A 20,084-nucleotide genomic window follows, 5' to 3' on the forward strand; every position below is an offset into this window, starting at 1 on the left:
GATATTGAAATAATGGCCGATAGATAGAGAGAATTTCATTTTCAAGTTCTTTTCATCCCGATGAAGGCCAAAGAGGGTCACATATCCGGCACAAAAGGGCCTTGCCAAATGATGCTCTCTTCCTATTAGTGGAGAAGACAGAGAGGGTAATTTCATACTTGTTTATGCTCCACATTCCCCGGCTCTCTTCACATCAGAGTAAATTGATTTCACTCCTCATATTGCAGCAATCCTCCGGTTCCCTCCACCCCATGCTGAAATTAATCATGGTAATGTCCCCTCTAAGTGAAAAGAAAATTAATTTTCACTGCCATACTGATCCAACTAATAACGGGGTACAAGTAAGGAGAAATGGGAAATCATTACTCAGTGAACATTATCTTTATTATTTGCACCCACTTCAAGAGCAGAAATGAAGGGGCAGCCGTGGAGGAAGTTATAGCGGATACCTTGAAGTGTGTCTGACTTTCAACAAGATCCTGGAGAAGGCATTAAAACGGCAATTGGCCATTGATTGCTTGCTAATAGCAGAAAGAGGAGGAGAAGGAAAAAAAAAAATCGCTGCAACAAATTTCTTTCTTTAAGAAAAAAAAACGCTTATCCATTCATGCATGTTATTAAAGCCATTGAGCTTAAGTCCCCCGTTGGAAGACACAGGATATGGAGGATGGGATCTTGGCAACCCGGTAACTTATTAACGTGTATATGACATCCATAAATCAAAATGACACCCTGCTAATATCCTTACTTGTGATCTAAAGCAAATATCCTTCAAGTCACTGAGCTTCTCCTTGTCACCCGTATTTCATTATGCACCAAAAGTGACAGGAATGTACCACGAAGGGTTAAGTCATTGAAGTGCTGCACGGTTTCTGTTGTTTCCATTTAGTCCACGCGTTCACATAATATTAGAGATGACATGTTAATTGTCTTTAAAAGGACGATGGGATTTCATCGCGCCAAATTGTGGACAGAATAAAAAAGGTGGAGCAACATAAGGTCAAACTAAGTTTAGCGCCAAGTGTTGTGATGTTAATAGTTGTATAATGTCCTCTAAAGGCTCTGGAGGACAGACTGCACTGTACAACGTTAGTTTTATTAGTGCGAGTAATGGATATTGCTTCAAGCTGTACAGTTCACACCCTGAATAGTTAACATTGTTAAGTGTACACATAAGGGGGGGCAATGGCTCCTTTGGACCACAAGGCACAAATGCCCGAATCACTCCAAGAGAGCCTGTGTAGTTCTGTGTGGGATCAAGCAAATGCAGATTTTCCTCTACAGAAATTGATGGTAACTTACTTAGTCACGTTTTTCTATCATTTTATGTTGATTTAGAGTTGACACTGTATTGGGACTCCTGCTTCTATTTACGGTGGGAGAACCCTCGGGGAAACTGGGAGGGAAAACCACCATGCCGGCCTGTAATTTAGAATCTGGTAATCTGGTGCCTTGTGGAATCCAAATATGACCAGTGGTCATATTTGACATAATAATAGCTTGGCATACTGCATCGTGTTACGTAACATTTATCTAAGGAAAGTTTTATGTGAAAGAACAGGCCTTCAATGATTGCAGCTCATGTCTCCTTATGTTAATTTCCTCCCAGAACTCTTTTTAAATACAAGTTTTACTATTATTATTATAATAAACCCAGCAGCCGAGCCTTTCACACTGCATTTTCCAGCCCTGCTGCTCCACCTCTGCCGTCAACTCGGGATAGATCAGCATTTTCCCACCACACTGCCGATCCATACTGAACGTCCACGAGTAGCTCCGCAACCCACATCCTACGCAGCTGCACATCCTGCAGGATTATCACCAGCGTTCTCAAATCTACAACCCTCTGCTCAGCCTTCCTTGCTTCAAAAACATGCTCGCCTCAAAAGGCTTCTCTTCATCTTTTTTTCCTCCTGTCGGGACAAACCTGCTGATGGCTTTCACTTTGTGTCAGTTGACAAATTGATTTCCGACCGTTTGCTCGTACAGTAGCCACTTCAGCACCTGCTGATGTTGCCGGCTGTATTGGCGTATTGTCCTTGGGACAAACCGGGTCTACATGCTGACTAAACATGCAGCCGGAGGAGTAACGGCCCACACCTCATGCACAGGGCAAGAGCGTCCTTATCTGTCGGCTGGGTTCATGGAGATGGATGCACACGGTGGATTCACAATGGTTCTGCTTGCCTCTATACTTCGGTCTATTGTGAAGCTGTGAAGAGCAGCTACAATGGCGTGCTTGCCACATTATAAAACGTTATATAAAAATGACAGCCGATGATAACTTGGACGCTCAAACTCTAAAGAATAACTTAATCCCCCTTCCAGCAAAGTTTCTTCCTCTCCTCACTCTCTTCTTATCCTCTGACCTGGTTTGACTCAGGGACTCCTGACTGTTTCCTTCTGCTGATGGATTTTCAGCACAGCCATCTCTCTTCTCCCTGATGGAGCTGCCTTGCTCCATTAAGTCTCTGAGCTCAGCTCTGAGCCCTCCTGACTTTTGCAACTTCTCTAAAATACCCCTTTTCCCTGAATGAGTGCTAAAATACTGGTATAGAAATCACTTTCCAAAGTTAGCAGTACATGTCATAATAGAGATTGTTTTGTACATTTATTTAAATGACAAGCCTGATTTATATTAGGGCTGGGTAATATGTAGAAAATCAAGAGTCACAATATTTTTACTCAAGACCTCGATATTGTGACAATATTGCTGATTTCACACAATGTTTATTAAATTAGATTTTTAATGAGTGGGTAAAGGAAAATATCAGAACAGTGAGAACAGTGTGTTAAATTCAGAAAGTGATTTTTTTGCAATGCAGCCTTTAAAACTAATACATGTATCTACTAACTACTAAGTATTGTGTGTGTATTACATCCTGATGTATCTTCTTCCTGTGCGGAATAGAGCTCCATTGTCGCCCATAAACTATTAAAAAAACACATCAATGAGCCACACTGTTGCACTTGGTAACATTAATACACACACTGCAGTGTATTTGGACTTGGTTGTACATACAGTGTCCAGCTGCCTCAAATACAGTACATCAAATGTGTATTAATCCTCAACTGAAAATAGTCCCCAAGAAATGCTCTATTTCCTCCTGCTTCAGTGTCTTTAAAAAAAAAAAAATTCAATGCCCGACTGAGATTCGCCAATTATCTTGTGAACCAGGCATAAGGTGGATCATAAAGCACTTTACAAACCCCATCAGCTGCAGTGAAAGGCCCCAGGCCTTTCCGCTAATGCGTCATTCATTTATTTAAGCCGCCATGTTGTTAAGACCAAAAGTGCAACTGGAGGAAAGGGGAGCAAATAAAACTGCCCACATCAGCGACATACAGTGGCATACTACATCAGGGTCAGACTTATCAGGAATTCTTTGACAGCTAGGATATCTCCCAATTGTCAAAAATAACTGTTCAAGTGTCCACTCACAAGCAGAATGAATGACAGAATGTCAGTCAGTCATGGAAGCAGATTAACTTTGAGTTAAACAGTGTATTATACACTGCGGCTGGATAGTGCTGGATGTGTGGATAGTGGAATTATTGCACGGTAAAACACAGAGTTCTCTAAAATAACAACACTGGAAGGGATTCAACATTTTGTTTCATAGAGAACAAAAGATTCTTTCGAAGCCCCGTGAAAGCTGATCGATTCATGATGTTTCCTCTCAGCGTCTCTGTTTGAATTCTCCAGTCAATTAACAGTCAGGTCCCAGGCAGCGTGAGAGGAATGGCTTGCAGAGGATAATGACAGATTTCTTCATCCTCTCAGCAAACAGGCCATGGCCACTGCTTACCCCCCTCCGTCCACTCTGTCTCCGTGTCTGAGATCCACCTGTGCGTCAGCCAGGGTTCATGAAGCATGACCGGTGCAGGGGCCAGAGGGGACGGAGGAGAAACATCAGCATGTACAAAGTGTCTCGGGCAATGCTGCTGCACGCTGCATACATTTTAAAAAAACAGACAGCCATGTGTGTATCTTAATATCTTTAGCAACAGCACAGGTTATTTTCCATCAATGTATTGATTGAAGACACATTAAAAGAGTGTATGAAGTTCTTATGAAGGCAATTACGTGGGCATGGTGCCTGTCAGTGTGGAGGAATAATTGTTTCCTGAGAAAAGCACCACTGTGGACCGGAAATCAATAATAATAATAAGCACTGAAATGTAGTTACATACAGTTATAGATATTGTAGTCTAAGATGAGTCTTTTGCAAGAATGCTATGCAAACATCACCTATGATGTTCAGCAGTGCCTCGAAGATCCGGAAAAAGAGACATGCAGCAGTGGCGACCTGGTGAGGTTTTAAAATACATCATGATCAGATGTCCCCATCCTCCTCCTCAGGGACAGCATGTTTGTCTTCCTCCTCTTAGTCCTAGATTGAACAGATAATGTAAACTATGCAGGACGAGCTCAAATTAGACATCGCACGAGGTGACTTCATCGCCTCAGGTTATCTTACGGTGATGTCGAGGATTACATAAAGGCAGGGTGATGTGGAATGTGAGGAACAAGTAATGGTGGTGGTGAATCAACCCCCAAAAAGGCAACAGTATCGTAGCTCTGTATGCACAGAAATTGCCCTCTGTGATGCCTTTCCAGTGGAGAAAACGTGATGCAATGACCTCTAGGATGTCTTTCAGTAGAGAAAATATGATGGCGTGCTCTCTAAGAGGCCCTTCTTGTGGACATAATGTGAGTCAGTGCCCTTTAGGATGAAATGTAACGACGTGCCTTCTCGGTTACTTTCTGCGTGCTCATTTAATGAAGCGGAATCGGCATATTCAGCTGTTCAAATACCACAAATATACCACTGTATATGTGTAATTCACCTTACAAACCATATCAACATTGATTGATCAAGGCTCCCAGTTTGTGAGCTCGCCTTTTTTCTCCACAGGCAGATCCCCTCCCTTCCTGCGTTGGGCGAGAAAATCAAATCAATCAACGTTGCTGTTATTTGCTCTGTTTACGGGAGACGGAGTCAGTGTGGATTGTTAGCAAAACAGCCGTGTGGTGACAGTCTTTTATGATTTGTTAAGTGAGTTCCCCTGTCATCAGCTGGAAAGAACGCCAGGCCGCAAGCCCGCAGCCAAACAAAACTCGCTCTGCATGATTATGTTTGACATCGCCAATCAGATTCATTAATGTAATGATCGAAGAGGTCAGAACGCCGTTTCATTTAGGAGAGCAATGGGCTTCATCATTGTGAGAGCACGGGTACAAACTATTCTGCAGTTGGAGAAGACATCATGAATCTGATGCAGACCTTTCTCAGGATCGTTCTCAAGCGCAAATTTAAGAACCAACTTGGGAAAGGAAAAACAATCCGGATCCTTCACCAACATCTTCCTGTCTTGACGTCTCTTGAGGGATTTCATCAGACCACACACAGATCGCTCTGGAGGAGCTAACATATTTTCAGTCAGTTCTCCCGACTTTGATGTAGAAAAATCAATGGAGTTCCCCGTCTAGTTTGTTATCTGCAGTATGCACATTCTTTTTAATAGTCATAAACCTATCTTTCCCACTTACAGCTGCACAATATGTTAGATATTTTCCTATAAAATTAAATCCAGTGTGGGACATTTGCTTTGTATTTGTGAGGTTTAAGTGGGAGTGGCCTATGAGAGAGAGTTGTGTTGTATGAATGTATGTTGATTTCATTAATACTTACAACCAAAACCACAAATATTTATTCACTATGTGTACTTATGGACATTTAAACTCTACATTTAAACTCTGCCTTGCACATATTCCCATGAAAATGACCAATATGGTGTTCCCCTCCTCAGGTAAACACGAGTACATCACAGCTTGTTTTGAAGCTCCAGTATGTGAACAGTCACCCTCCACGTCACCTGGCTCTCACCTGTTTCCACTTCCCCTCATCAGCCCTTGCAGTATTTCGAGCAGCCCCTCTCCTCCTGCTTCTTGCCAGATTGTCAGTGTTTGTTATGTTGCTTATAGCTGTTGCCTCCAGACACCTGTTCCTTCTCACCAGCTGAGTCCCTCTCGGATTTCTTTTGACTGTCTGGACTGCCATCCTGTTGCCAACCTGTGAGCCCATGTCCCTGAGTATAGCCAATAGTAAATATCTCGCCATCCTGTTTGCCTTTTCTGCTTCCTCTGTTGCCTTTATTCTCCATTTGTATCATTAGTTAAGGTTTGAGCCACATGCTGTACTTTCTGAACATATTGGAAATGCCCTTTCTCAGCTCCTGAAATAAAAGGTCGGACTGCACCAACATTCCGTCCAATTATTTGACCACTTATATGTAATCCGTAGGTAGCCATTGAGCTTGGGTGACTTTTAAGGCTAATTTAATAACTCAGCAAATATTTCAACTGTTTGCTGAGCAGCACATCCAGCCGACCTCACAGAAGCCAATATCGAAAGTGAAGGTGCATCCCAGTGTTCCCAACAACCAATTGCTACTCGTCATGCTTTGCCTGGAAACTCCCTCGGTATTGTAGCAATTTAAACATTTTCACCTGACTTATTTATGAGGTGGGCTCAAGTGCTAGACTTCATTGCAATCTTAAAAGTGAGCAGATTTCACCAATTTGACCGCTTTATGCCGAGATCAGGCAATATTATTTTAGTTCAAGCTGCAGGATTCCACTCGGGTTTCAACGAAGCTGCTGCTGCTCAGTCGGTGCCCCTCGGCGTCTTATAGCATGACACCTTTTGGTGAAATTTAAAAAAGCAAAGCCGGGGAAAGGTATATGGACATTTGTTTCCTGAAAAAGCACCGCCTGAATATTTTCTTAAAGAGCAGTGTTCAGCAACCAGATGTCACCTGCAGGTTTCACCTGCAGCCATGCCCAGCAGTGACATCAGTGTACTGACAGACAATGGCGACTAACTACAATGTAAAACCATCTGCATCATTATTATATCAGAAAAAGCGAGCAAGTCAGTGAATGGCAAGTCAGAGATGAGGGATGGGTCAAACAAACATGGGACTTTCACCAAGGAGATCAGCCAAACAAAGTTTTTTTTGTGGAAGAATAAAACCATATAAACCTGCTTTTATTTTGAAAAAAACACTGCACGGACACGTGGAAACTATGTTTCTATGAACACAGCAGTTTAGCTTCAAAAGACATTCTGCATTACAAGCCAAAATGAAGTGTGCAGCACCCGACACACCCCAGCCCTCTGTGGCTTGTTAAAAGGCATTCTGGGATACGTAGGAACTCCCTAATTGAAGTAGACTGTTCAGGGAAGCGTTAAGGAAACAAGGAGATCAAAAAGATTTGATTTCAGCACAGTGGTGGAGAACGTAACTCCTGAATATAACATACTGATGAGACTGTAAGGTGTGGCGGCTCCGGTGGACAAGAGGATGGAGGAGATGATCGGCATACCCCCGTCTCCTATAGAGGAACCGACATCAAGCAGGTGGGAGAAAGGGCACCTCCTCCCACAGGATTGAGGTGAGGCAGGGCGGTCACTGGACGTGAATGTCATGTATGAGGAATCAATGGAGTGACAGGAGCCAGCGGAGAGGCACGGCACGCTGACAGCTCCGCCATGAATATTTACAGCCTCGCCTTCCTCTGTGTCGGCGGGAGCCCGGCACATCCTTCCTTTCTTCTAGTTTGACACATACAGCCTCTTTTGTATGCGGGTGTCAAGATGTGTGTGTTTAACACGTAGATTTAAACAGCAAGGCTGGTGTGCTGAGGCTCAGGGCTTTTACGAAATTTATATTAAAAACCAACCGGTATTGTGGATTTTCAAGATGTGCCACCCTGACCAAGCACACAAAACCACAAAATAAGATTTTACTCTCTAAAAGTGTTTAGGAAAAGCAAAGGCAGTAATGCCAGGTGTTTGATCTGGCTGCGCTGTCAAACATCCTGTCCCTAACTCACATCTGTAACCCTCAGTTTCAGTCTTCGGGCACAGAATACTTTAAACTTCAACTAGGAACTTTAATTTTGTCTTGATTTGGCGGGTCGCCAGTGTTTCCGAGCACCAGAGAAACACCTTCAGAAAAAAACTCATGAGTCAGTCTGACTTGGAAGTTCCTCACAGTAACTTTAGGCATTTTACTACTGGCACGGCCAACTGGTAGGAGCCCCCGGGGAAGACCCAGGACACGCTGGAGGGATTATATCTCCCGGCTTGTCTTGGAACACCTTGGGATCTCCCAGAATGAGCTGGAAAGTGTTGCGAGTGAGAGGGAAGCCTGGGTCAGCCTGCTGGGCCTGCTGCCACCACAACCCGAGCCTGGATAAGTGGCTGATAATGGATAGATGGATAGATATTTCTATTTTTTTTGACATGAATAAAGGATCTGGCTTCTTCTAACCCTGTGAACAGGCCAAGTCCAGGACATCAACCTGTATTCCTAATGACTAATGAGGAGATACATCAGCTCCAGCGCCGATCAGCAGCGATGGAAACGTTCATTTTCGGCTGTTTTCAAACACGAGGTTATTTGAGAAATTAAATTAAGTCATTAAGAATTGTTATTAACATTTATTAACATACAATTAACATGCCACCAGACTCCAGTCAGACAACAGGACCTGTCATAAAAAACACTTAATTAAAACATCAGACTAAAAAGAAAAAAAGAGAGGCTTACGAGATGACTGGCACTGGGAAATGAGTCTATTGGCTATTTTTAGCAGGTTTTCCACACATGCTATAATTTTGATGGGATGTGTTATGTACATCATGTGCTTAATATTATTATTCACAGTCAGGACATATTTCATTTCCAGCCATAAATATTCACAAAACCTCATGTCCATATAGAAATTAAAAATGAAAAAAATATTTAAAAAATAGAAGTCAAGAGATTAAAGCAGTTTATCTTACATGTGACTGTAACACAATCTTGTTAGCTCCCCTGCACAATGACTCAGGATTCCAGATAGTCCATAATAAGCTTTATTGGTCACAACTCGCACGGACCGCCTGACAGCAGTCACCTCCAGTTTCCCCTCAACATCTTTGCTCCTGCCCTTTATTTTGGGGCAAGCAATCAGCCTCAGCTGAGAGCAATCAGTCCTCATCCCCGTCACCTGTTGCCTGAGTCGCCCTCAACCACACCCCCCTGCAGCTGAGCGTAACCACGCCCCCACCACAGTGACCCTTTAGAAATCGTCAAATGTTGGGCTGCGGTCGAATAGTCATTTTTGGTTAGGAACCTTCCTAACTGAGGGAAATGACCTGGAAGTACCTAAGTGGCCGCCATGATAAGTGCCGGTCGAATTCTCTAAAAGCAAAGAAAAGGAGCTTCATGCCTCCTAACTTAGCTCCTTTGGCTTAGGAACCACTGGACCTTCCATAAGGAAAGGAAAGGAGATAATGCCGACCCACAATCCCTTGCTGCGGCAACATTTAAAGTGACTTTTCATTTGTCCGTTCACAAGAACAAACGATCATGGCCGACAGATCATGTAAGTAGTGTAACTTGTAAATACTTTCAATAATCTGTTAAACCGGCTGGAAAACTATGAACGTTACGTTGCTGTTGCTGAACACGGCTGTAAAGTGATGAAACAGCTCAGCCATCATTATTTTATTTTACTTTAGTTACAGAAGCATTAGTTACAGAAGCATTAATGAAAGTTAATTAATGAGTTAAACTGGTCGAGCTCTTCAGCCTGACTCATGTTTATGATTATCTTCTTTTTAATCAACTATTTTGTTTCATTACAATAAAGCACTATGAAGTTGTGTGGTGTTTTATAAACTGTTGTCTGCATATTTTTATAATCAGATTATAATCTGCATATAAACCATAACAACATAAATGGATATGAGACACATATGACACACATCATTAGTGGGATAACGTATTTAATTCAGCAGGATTGAAACGGAAAAGACAGTTTAATCACTTTGTACTCTGTGTAAAATCCCTTGGTTTCACTTTCATATTCCTTCGTTAATTTCTATTCCAACCTTGTTAATAAAGTAATATGAGAACCGGGTTGTTTATATTAATAAAGTAATATATGAACCGGGTTGTTTAATCGTCTGCATGATGCAACATTGTAAGAACACAGATGAAGGATTGAAGATGCTTTGTTGTGGTGGAGATGGACTACAACGTTGTGGTTTCACCGCTGCAGACAGACCGACATCACTATCATCGCCTACCGTCGCGTCATAACTACGTCGCTTAGTGAAAGTGGAGTCGGATTCTCTAAGCACCGCGTTTGTCTTTTCCTAACTCCCCATGAAATCTCCTTCCCATCTTTCCTTGACCCTGTGATGTTTCCAAAGAGGTCAAGGAAAAGTGCTTGGGTTAGACGTTAGGAGATGATTATTTGACTATTCGACCGCAGCCTTGGGCTCGCAAAACACACATGTTCAAACACAGTTTGAACATGTGTGTTGTTTCAAACGGTGAGTAGCTTTTGCTGACCAGCGGCAACTTACAGAGGGAGAAGATACAGAGTCCCTCTTTAACCAAAACCTTGAAGCTGCACAAATCCTTATGTTTTAATAGCAGTAGATCAAATCGCTGTGTGGAATGTGAAGGGTGCCTCTCGCAGTGATGAATGGCAGAGAATTATCACCGACTATGCAGTTTCCCTCAGTTCCATCCGGAGCTTTTAGTGTCTTTTTAGTGTCTTTCCCTGTCTCCTAGAAATGATGTCCATATGAATGAGGTGCTACGTTTATGTAACGAGTGGGGACGTGGGTCAGAGCCGGATGATGGACGGTTTCACACGTCCTGACGCCTGCAATTAAGTTTATGTAACAAAAGCATGTGGTTAAGGTTGGGGAAGATTGTGCCTTCAGGTAAATGTTAATTAATGCTCAAGTCACTGCAGGATTTGTTTTTCAGTTAACCATCTGGGGTTAATATTATTTCTTAAATTTTACTTTTTAAAGGATAAAAAATTATGCATATGATATGCATGCGTTGTATATCAAAAATTGCAACAACAATCTCACCTCTATACAATAATGAGGCACCATTGTCCTAAGGCATGAGTGTTAAGAGATAATAAGGTCCTAAAGATGAATTGAAGCTTGTTTTTTATTTATTTTTCAAATCTCCTGTGAAAACATACCTTTACTCATGTGGACAAAGTGTTTTGGTGCTTGAAATTGGTTTACAAAAGGTCTTAGGTTCACAAAAGCAGTGGAATATATAAATACAATGGTAGATATAAATAAATGCCTAAAACTTATTGTTTTTTTTAAGTAAAAGTGTTGTCTATCACATCTTTCCAAGATCCATAAGCTGATACTGTTCCGCAAGATTGGATATTTTGTAAAAAATATGAAATAACTTGTCAGTGAGTGTTTTTACTGACGTATTCTGGAACATTTTAAAGGAATACTCCACCGTTTTAGCGTTGGACTCATGAAGGACAGTCAGATAAAAGCAGCGGCACCACAGATTGTTTTTTTTCTTACTTGTCAAAAGCTGTCGCCTACATTACCCACAATGCAACCCGATGCAGGGCAATTCAGCCTGCAGCAGAGATGAACAGCGGGATAGGTTTGCTAAGCTAATTCATTACTAACTCCACAACCCCCAGATTTGTTTTAATTTTCTAACTTGACGCCGACTCAAGTGACATCACTTGAGGATATTTATCGAACTTGACGCAGCATCCTCTGGAGACAATAAAGCCGTGATGCGATGCAGGAATAATGATGAAGATGAAGAAAGTGCTGTAATTAAATTATAAGTGGCGGCATTAAAAGCCCTTTGGGTAAAAATAAATGATCGCAGTCATTTTCCCAGAAAGCATTTCACTTCCCCATAATGCAATGTACTCGGCAAGATGGTGAATGGAGCAAACACACACAGGACATGTTTGTGGAACCAAAAGTTACATTACGTTGGTTTGGTAGTTGCATAAGGTTACATCAGAAAGTCTACTGAGGGATTATGTTACTTTGTCATTTCACTATTTTAGCCAAAAACCTGATCTTTTTCCTCACCTTAACCAGATTGTTTTGTTTCCCAACCCTAATTAATCAACCACACGGCATTATGGGTTTCTGCAAGCGTGATACAAAGCTTTTTTGGAGGTTCAGACACGTATGCGGTGATTTGCAGAAACACTTTTTCTGGCGACATTTGGAACAACATCGACGCCTGTCATGTTTCAACTGAACAATGTTCAGGTTTTTAGACCTGCTGTCTGGAACCCAACGCATTCACACTGTACGTGTGCGCACGAATACTATAATCAGACGCAATCAGCAGACACTAATTGTAACGACCTCATGCAATTACAAAGTGTGGATCTCAGATTGTTTTTCGCGCAGGTTGTTCCGTAGAGTGCATAACCACCTCGTTCCCCTCTCGCAAAGAGGCCCTCATCGGAAATTGGAACCACTCGTTGGAAAAGAGCCCCACGTCGGAGGGCCTCTCGACTGAAGACGCACTATTAACCCATTTCACAGAATGAGTCTCCTTTTCTAATTTTGAGCGATCCTCAGTGGAGGCGGTTAGCCTCGAGAGCCTCGCTGTAGAGACACTCAGCCGTAGATCAAAGCGCCACCCCCCCTTCCCTCCTCCCCGTCCCCCTTCTCAACAACTGGATTAATAGGCCGCTCTCAGGGCGATTACATCACGCACACACACACACATATACACACACACACACACTCAGGTGTGCAAGCAGCGCCCTCCATGTCGAGTGGCTTTCTTCGTCTTGTTTTGAAAGGATTAGCCCTCCTACCCCCATCCACTCCCACCCACCGACATTTTGACGGCAAACAAAAATAGGGAACGACGGCACATCCGTGTCATTCGGTTCAGATCGTCTCAACCTTGACAAAGTGCGGCTGGTGTTAGTTGGGGAGGCGAATGAGGTACGAGGCGAAAGTGAAATATGGAACATACATCATCTCTAATGCGACGATATATTATACAGCGGTATTTTGTAATGGCGTGTATTCAGAGTGTCAATGGCTCTGTTAAAGTGACGGGAGTTATCCCGCTAAATTATGGCTCCAATCATGATCCCTGCCATCAGTAAAGCCTCACTCTAATATCACTAATGGCCAGTATGGTAATCGTAGCACATTAAATGTCTAAGGACCCACATGATGTCTGTGGAAAATTTATGACAATGTTTTGGGTTTATGGCATTTCCGCACGATCCTGTCCAACTTTAGTCATTTTCATAATTGTGTTCGACGCGCTGACTTAATGTGATGCATTAGAGAACGGCACAAACAGATCCTGTGTATCTATTAAAAAGCTTAACTGCTTGTTTCTTGATGTGCCCGCACCGCTGTGAGCTCAGCATTCACACATAAAAGCCAGATCAGGTGAATAATTTATGATTCTCATCCCTCTCTGTGAAAGCATAACCCACTCCGTGTCTGATCTGAAATATAGGAAAAGAAAAAGAAAAATCATTCCGTGGCTGCACTAAAACTCAGAGCCCGGCCTAAATTGTGCATTAGTGAAATTTGAACGTGGAGTTGCATAACCTGACACCGTCTCTGCAGTCAGGCTGTACGCGCTCATCCGCTGGTGTTCCCCGCACAGGAAGGGGCCAGCCAAGTTGTTTTACGCACGACAGCTCCAATCTGCTGCGGGACGGCTGAATAATTCAAAGTTCTTACATTGGACCATCTGGCAGCCCAAAGTGGGCGCGCGAGACACCAGCCTTCCTCAAATAGCGTTTGGAGAAAGAGTACGGGAGCAGCAGCAGGACCCCTGCACAGGCTGGAAGGATTGAGCTGCTTACCAGCAAATGTGCTGCGTCAGCCGGATGTCTCATTGGGAGGATGTGGGCAAACAGAGAGGCAGCTCAAATGTTGTTGATATGACATGAAGTCCATTTCAATCCACGCTGAGGCCGAATATTAGCTGCAATGACAAATCTCCCCTTGTCTCTCATACGCGCGCATACGCGCACACACACACACACACACACACGCACACACACACACACACACACACACACACACACACACACAGATGGATTACTGAACACAGGCCCAGTTGCCCACAGTGTCAATCAAAGAGCCTCCAACCAGAAAGAGACTTAAAATGAAAATAACTACAAAGAGACACAAAAAGGACTAGAGTAAAATAAACTACAGCAGGACAAAATGACGACAAAGAGACAAATAATTATCAAAAAGATACAAAAAGACCAGAAAGAGACCAAAAAACTACAGAGAAACACAAAAAGACTAAAAAGACTACAACTACAAAGATGAACAAAATGAAGACAAAGAGAGAAAAATAATTATCACAAAGAGACACAAAAAGACTACAAGTAGACAAAAGAAACTATAAAGAGACACAAAAGGATTATAGACTACAACTAGAACGAGACACAAAAAGACTACAAGTAGACAAAAGAAACTATAAAGAGACACAAAAGGATTATAGACTACAACTAGAACGAGACACAAAAGACAAAAAAAAACACAACATGAATATAAAGAAACCAAAAGGACTGTGAAGTGACAAATATAAGTGAAGTTAGTGCTGCTCTCATCAATATTTTGATATTTACTATGTCTCTAATGGCCATGTGGCATGTGCAAACCCACAGAGAATTATCACACTGCAATTTGGCACGGAGCCTTTTCATTATTTCTTTTGCATTATGGCCTTTATTGGACAGTTTGACAGTGACAGGAAATGAGGGGGCGTGGCGGTTATGTGGCATGTGTTGTAACACCTCAGCTAAGATTATAAGATAACAATATCATTTTTGGTGTCTTTCGTAGTTTAAATTGTTTGTATTCGTTTCCTGCTGTTAGTAAATGTTTTTATAACTAATTTAGATTGTATGAAACACATAGTACAGGTGAAATGCTGCCCCGTAATTGTTTTGAAACACGTGGCAAAATATTACATATTGCACCTTTTAAGAAATAGTTCAGGAGGTGCATTTTCAGGCAAGCAGCACAACACTTTTTTTTTTATTTCTGGCTTTCCTTCCATCTTTGCTTTTTCATTTCCCTGTGAAGTACTGGGTCATTATTAGCTCTTCGGGGTCTCGAAAAACTATTAAAAAAACGGAAATAAATCTTTTAATAAATGGAAGTAGGCAGTAATTCAATATGCAGGCTCGAAATCCCAAAAGGTTGGGCGGAGAGGCGCCTGTTTCAAAGCTCTTCTGTAGAGCTATAGTCCAATATATTCTGCAAACAACTTTTAATTGGTCTTGTTTCTTCGGTGTGGTGTTATTCCAGGACACTGAGGAAGACTAGCATTCTTTCATTTCTCGCTGTTTTTCTGGTATTCAGCCACCAGGCTTTTAACTAAGACACCGTTTGGAAATCATTTGAAGATTGTTTCCATCGGCTCACATCAAGAATACAAATAATCTGTCTGCATGATGTTGAATGTATTGTTTGCACCCCGCCTCGTACTTGGTAGGAAATATACATGAAGAGGGTTCCCCCTGATGTACTTTTAGGAACTTTTGAACGTGCTCACACTGAGCTGATCCTCTTTGCGCATCTGCCCTCCCTCCTTCCTCCGCCACCTCCTTCAGGAAAACGCCCAGCTCTCCCCGTGCAGCCTCCTCCTCTTCCTCCTCTTCTTCCTTCTCCTCCAGCAGCAGCGCTCCAGCAGTATCACAGCGAGGTCCTGCGCGTCTCCACCGCCACACTGATCCACGGGGGTGCTGGAGGAGGGCGCTCATGGCGTAAGTGGACTCCTGAAGGGCTGCCCTGGTTACCTTAACGTCGCGGTCAAACGAGAGGAAGAAGGAAAACGTCGCGACCAAGGACGCGTATTTTTCTTCCCGCGCGTGCTCTTGGCGCACCTGGCTGTCCGAGCGCGCTCACAGAGCGGAACATCCGATTTTGGAGCGACCCCTTCACTTCCACACACACGCACACACACACACGCACACACACACACACACACACACACACACACACACACACACACGCACACACACGCACACACCTGCCTCCACTTGGTCCCGTTTAACCTGAAGCCAACGCGCCTCCGTGGCACGGGACATGCGGAGCGGCTTTCTGACCTCCGCTGCATCCCGGCTGGTCCTCCCGAGCGTCCGGTTGGAAGTGTAGCCGCCGCGTCCCGAGGAGGATGCCGAACAGGTAAACGGAGTCTTCTTTTTCTAGTTTGTGTTTGTTTGGTCCAAGTATTTGCACAAAAAAAAGGAGACAAAAAACGCCTCTGCAAGCTGAAGTCACAGGAGGAAAAAAAAAGGTTCTTTTGATATCCTCTTAGCGCCCCGGCTGTGTCCACACAGACTTCATAGGGACCTTAATGCACGTGTTTGACTGCAGTCAGTGTAACATCTCTGCAGAGAGACTGGAGAGGTGCCGCTGCTTCTGTTCCTGTAGTTTCCTCGTCTTGACAGAATGTCAAAGTCTTTTACATTCTTCTTCTTTCACTCCAATGATCTGTTAGCAGCTAGTGGAACTTAAGTGCCCTGGAGGACTTCTCTGTGATCATCAAACACCAATGCATTTTACAAAGACTGGGAAAAAAACTGATTTTAAAATGTGAATGTCTGTGCGTGGATGCATCAAGAATATATTTCCCTGTCATGAACCTCCCGTCCCTTCCAGTTTATTTTCTATTTGTAACACTTTTCACTGGCAGTTACTCCCAGGCTTCATCCCGACTGTTGGTGTTTCAGATTGGAGAGGATGAGTTCAAAGCCAGCTGTCCAGTAAACACATTCAGCAACTTCCACATCCCCCCCCTACCCCTCCCCCTTTGTGTTGTTGTCCGTGCAGATCAGTCTCCTCTGTTACTGTCTTGGGCGACAGGTGCCTTTTCCCAGTGCTGCTGCTTGTCATCATTGCTCTGCATTAGCTCTCTAATGGGGCTTGTGTTTTTGGTTAGAAGCGCCTGAAGCTCCGTGGCAGCCCGCACGTGAGAATGACAAACAAAGAGACAAGAGGGGCAAAAGTGCAGAGCGATGTTTGCCGTGTCGGATTGGTTTAATAACTGCAGAGTGAGGCGGCCGCTTACGTAAGCCCCACCAGATACTCGGCTGTCTCAGCTCTGCAATGGATCCGTCTGCCATATTTCAGGCCTCAGCAGGCATCGCTCGCTCGTCGACAGCTCTGCGTGTGCTCTGAATGAAGAGGATCAAGGGGGATGAAGGCTTCAAGAAGTGGCAGCAGTTTCTGTTTACTTGCACCTATACAATCACTTTTTAATTCCGAGACTATTCTTCCCTCTGAAGAAAAAGGACAGCCTCAAATGTTTGGACAAACCTTGTTAAAAGATTTACGTGTCCAGACCAGTGACCTCTTGTGGTCAGGTGGATGAAGACGCATGTGTCTGGGAAGCAACCGCTGAGGTAATGCAACACTGTTGTAGCCCGACGTTTCCTTTGAATGACCATGATCTTTGCACAGCCTTAATCAAATAGTTTCCTGAATCTAATCAAACCTTTATCCACGGAGGTAGCCATTAATCTCGTTGTTGTCCGGGGTTGCTGCCAAAAATCTCGAAATACAAAGGTTACTGTTTATTTGTACGTGTTTTTTCTTCTTCAAGGAACAAAGGAATAAACATTTGAATCAGGAAATCATGGCCTTAAGGGTGCTCATGGAAATACAAGTTTGCCAGATCAGGTGGCAATAAAGGTAACATTTTAGCTTTTAAACTTTTTTTTATTTATTGTTTTGATAAAATAGTTTTTTACATTTTATGCTTGGGTTCACAGTTGCTGCGGTGAATGGCGTAAAATGGATAATTTAATCACAAAACATAAGTTTCTCCCTTGAATCTCCTTTGCTAGTCAGCGAGAAGTTGGAGCCGCTCAACAGGATTAAAAAAACATTGGCCAACGAAAAGTAAAAATAAAGAATATCATATTAATACACTTTTAAATAGTCCCAAACCCCACATAATTCCTTTTGGAATATGGTGTGCAGTTAACACAGTAACCGTGTACTTACTGTATTTGAGCACAGAGGCAGAACTTATACTCTGCTGCTGAGCCTTACTATATGCAGGTTTAAATAATCTTGATTGCATGTATCATAAGATAGTAAATGGATTAAAGCAGTAATTATGCAATGTTTAGATGAGGGATGAAAGCCTCTGCATCTGGGTCTCTTTATGAAAAAATCTGTAATTGGTATGTACGGGAAGGTGTTAGAAGTTGTCTATTCTGCTTTATTTTCTACATCAAATAGTTTCTTGCTGCTATTTATACTCTTTTTGCGTACATTTTGAAATGGAACGTATCATTAAAAAAATGATACATCTCATGGAGCTCCTACAAACCCACAAACTGTGAAACAAGGCAAGCCAGACAGTTTTCTGCTGGCTGCCTAGATCAAAATAAGATGTGATTTAACAAGAAGTCAGGCTCGAGACACAGGCTCAATAACTCCCATTGGGGCCCCGGATTTGTCTCGCAAGCCAATCAGAGCAGTCGGAGCTTTTTTTGGGGGGGGTGGATCTTAAAGAGACAGGCGCTAAAACAAAGCTTTTGAGACAGAGGGTGAACACAGGTCTATACAGACAGCATAAGAACAAATACGGTATTTTTTAAAGTGTTTAAGCATGTTAGCATGTTCTAGTTGAAAACCAATACACGACTATGACCCTTAAAATGACAGTGATGTGTCCTCTTAAAATTACCCTTCAAATTCCTCTTCCTCACTTACTCTGTTTCCTCCTTCCTTTCGTCAAACTAATTACTTAGCTTTCATGTATTTTAAGAGATTAATATAATATTTGAACCCCAACTTTAAAACATATGTGTATCTCTCAATGGTGTGGGTGGAAATCCATTTCAACAATAAATACTGCAAAATGCAAAAGATAAATGAAAGCGATTGACCAAGTTGTCACAGTTAATCCCCTCAGCAGTCTTTCCTCTCATCCTAAAGGCATCTTCCTTCTCACCTCGCCGTGGCACCTCCACGCATCGCAGCCCTGAGCGTGGATCTCATCACCGGGGGATAACAGGAGATGTGTTCCTGAAGGTCTATTTCGAGCTCTCAGAGGTCGGTTAGCGGCAGCCAGGACAGCATATTGTCCAATTCATCTTAATGGCCCCTGTGGGCGGGGCTGCGGGCGGACATTGAGGAAGGGCCTGAAAAGGCTCCTCCGGTGACCTTCTGTGACTAACAAATAGAGCGCGGATGAAACGAGCGAGTCCTGCGAGGGAGGCTGCCAACTCCAGTAAAACTGTGAAAAGAAAAGCGTTGGTCCATCAGTCAGATCTTTCACAGCAGCCTTCAATCTGCCCGCTCCCTCACGCCCCGAGCCAGTTATTACATTTCACTCACGTTCGCCGTTTTGCAGAAGCACTAATTGAATGCATCCAATATTCAGGAGAGAGGCCTACCCACCGTGCCAACATGACCTTGGTTACCGGTTCCTTTAGCGAGCGAGCGAGCGGGTCTCTCCCCCCCCACCCACCCTTTCCGAGCCTGCCGTGTCGTCACGGCGGTCAACCTGTGGCTTCCAATTTACTAACACGTGTTTGGGAAGCGAACAGCGAGGATTAATTTTTCTGGTTTAGCAAGTGATCAAGGAGGACAAAGGGGGGGCGGGCACGGAGGAGAGGAGAAGGGTAGCTCCGCAATCTGAGGATGGTGCAGAAATCTGTCAGGCCTCCATGCTGACACCCCTTATCCAAGTCATCTTCTCTCAGAGGACGGTGATATATGACGAAGGTGACCGTGATCATCACTCAGAAAGCGGTCCTTTTCTTCATCTTGTTGTTGTTGTTCTTGTTGTTCTTCTTCTTCCTCTCCCTTGGCATGCCTTCCTCTCTGGGTCTGATCAAGTGTGTTCTGTTATCCCGCAGCAATGATTTGTGGAGGTTTGTGGCACGTCGCGTTTGAAGGACGTCGCGCTGCGGAGCCTTCCAAAACAATATCATAACCCACGTCCATTAGCCATATGGGTTCCATTTCCCAGATCTGCTTCATGCAATCGTCCCCCTCCACACACACACACACACACACACACACACACACACACACACACACACACACACACACATACACACACACCTACACGGCATACACACACAAACACACTCACACAAGAATTCATTTAATTAAAGGTTTCTGCACCTTTCTCAAAAAAGGCTGGTTTCCAGTCGTGAGAATAAATGTTGCAACTGAGAATCA

General features: G+C 43.3%; 1 protein-coding gene across 1 annotated transcript in view; it reads left to right on the forward strand.

Annotated features, from left to right (window-relative positions):
- Positions 1–15,552: 15,552 nt before the first annotated feature.
- LOC137785651 (heparan sulfate glucosamine 3-O-sulfotransferase 5) overlaps positions 15,553–20,084 on the forward strand; it is a 62,137-nt gene continuing 57,605 nt past the window's right edge. Inside the window, exon 1 of the mRNA XM_068577081.1 lies at positions 15,553–16,064. The gene's annotated coding sequence lies outside the window, so the exon portion shown is untranslated. The remainder of the gene's footprint in view (positions 16,065–20,084) is intronic.

The sequence above is a fragment of the Clinocottus analis genome, unplaced genomic scaffold (genome assembly GCF_023055335.1).
Source record: "Clinocottus analis isolate CAN_PGR_092001 unplaced genomic scaffold, fCliAna1.0.p SCAF_15, whole genome shotgun sequence".
In the NCBI taxonomy this organism is placed as follows: domain Eukaryota; kingdom Metazoa; phylum Chordata; class Actinopteri; order Perciformes; family Cottidae; genus Clinocottus; species Clinocottus analis.